Raw genomic sequence first — 1,890 nt, forward strand, 5'->3', positions numbered from 1 at the left:
GTGCTTCAGCCCATTGCCACATCCTCTGTGCTAGGTGTTCGTGTGGTGTCTGCACCCATTGGATCGCTTCAAGACACGGTGGCTTATGGCTGAGACAGTCTTCCAATGGCATTGCTTTGTGCCCCTCCCCCAAATCATTGATAATCTTATCCTGGCAAATGGAGTGCAGAGACTGGGAGACTAGACAGCAAAATGGTTATCCCTGGGTGGTGAAATTATTGATATTTTTCTCCATGAATGTTTTATCAAAAAAATAAGTGGCATGCTGCCTTCCAGAAAACAGGAGAAAGGGCTAGAACTTTGCTACTCAGAGGCGACATAGTGCACAGCTCTCCTCTGACCGTACCATACCTGTGATGTGTTTGGCAAAAGACCTGAACAGCCCGGAGAGTGCCCTGCCCCTTAGAGAACCAGAACGCCCAGGAGAGTGACAGAGAAGGAAACCCTCTGTCACCAAGCTCATCCTCAGCCCCTGCGGTCTCCAGTTTGGCAGATGACACGGACAGTGGCAGTGCCCCTGGTGCTGAGTAAAACGATGGACAGGGTATTAGAAACAGAGAGCCAGTGGGGATGGATTGGTCCCTGGGTCCCCATCATCCACGGGAGTCCCAGTCTGAGCAGCCACATCTCCTGCTCTCCGAGTCCATGGCAGTGTTCCTGCTTCAGATGCCTCCGTTCAGGTTAAAGGAGAACAGAGAATGTGAGTGCTGTGTCACGAGGCTGCGGCTTGCAGTGTGTCCGAGGAATAACTGCGAGCTAACAGAACAGGGCCAGTGGTCCAGCTTAGCCAGCTATCACCGCAACCTCGTCCTCCTCTGGGCTGACAGCTTTCCAGGAGCCTGGGCAAGAACCGAGGTGCTCCACAGAGCAAGGAAATGCCAGGAACAGAGGAGACACCCCCTCTTCACAATCACCTGCCTCCTGCCCCAAGCATAGATTTAAAAAGGTGAAGAGCCACCCAAAGGCAACAGTGGGTCTTCCAAGATTGTCGTTTGCATCAGAAACCCTCCTTGGAGAAGGAGCACACAGGCAGCATCCACTCGACATCAGCTGGAACAAGGGGAAAGGAGGAAAAAGAAAGTCAGGAAGAAGAAGGCTCTGCAGGCTGCCCGTGTTCCTGAGAACAGTGATATTGGACAGGAAGTATTCACTGCTCACCCTGCAAGGGAAGTAAAAACAGGAAAGTCAACCAACGTGGGGAGAACTGGCCCAGAACAGGGGTGTCAGAGATGAGAAGCCCTAGAAACTCTGACTCTGGACAACAGAAACCAGTCAGTCATTCTGTAAAGGGTATTGAGACTCCACAGAGCCAAACTCAAGAGAGACGCGTCGTTCTGACTGCGATGAAGTTAGCGCTACGAGTGAGCTTGGCGCTCACTGTAAGGAGGTGTCCCTGTGAGTGTGGCACACTCACACGGTGATCTCTTCCATGAAGGGATCAAAGAACACTTTACAAATATCCTCAGAGCCTGGAGATGAGGACGAGCCCGCAGAAGGCGCTTTGAGGGGCACCCAGCTGCAGTGAAGAATGCAATTCAGATACTTGAGAACTCCTCACCTGTTCAGCAGAGAACACTGTCCGGGCTTCCATCTGGGGAGGCGGAAGCGTGTGGTGTCTGTGAGGGCCATTCCTCCGAAGCGAGCTGCCCCCTGATGCAGAAACCTCTGGGAAGAATGTGGCGTTTACACTGGTTCCAGGGGCCCCAGCGGTGGCTGCTGCGGTGCTAAGACGCGAGGGCGTGTGAGCAGCTGTGGCTGGAAGAGCCGTGGCGCATCTTCTCTGCCGGACTGTGGTCCTTCCACATCAAGAACAGTGGACGACTCGTGATCTTTGAATGCCATGGCCCTCGGGCTGGCAGCTGTCTTGCCACAGCTGCGGAAGGTGTCCCC

The 1,890-nt window shown here is 53.7% G+C and overlaps 1 pseudogene; it reads left to right on the plus strand.

Annotated features, from left to right (window-relative positions):
• Positions 1 to 621: 621 nt before the first annotated feature.
• LOC117798880 lies at positions 622 to 1,849 on the plus strand (annotated as a pseudogene).
• The last annotated feature ends 41 nt before the right edge of the window (positions 1,850 to 1,890 follow it).

Source organism: Ailuropoda melanoleuca, unplaced genomic scaffold, assembly GCF_002007445.2.
Source record: "Ailuropoda melanoleuca isolate Jingjing unplaced genomic scaffold, ASM200744v2 unplaced-scaffold369, whole genome shotgun sequence".
Taxonomy (NCBI): domain Eukaryota; kingdom Metazoa; phylum Chordata; class Mammalia; order Carnivora; family Ursidae; genus Ailuropoda; species Ailuropoda melanoleuca.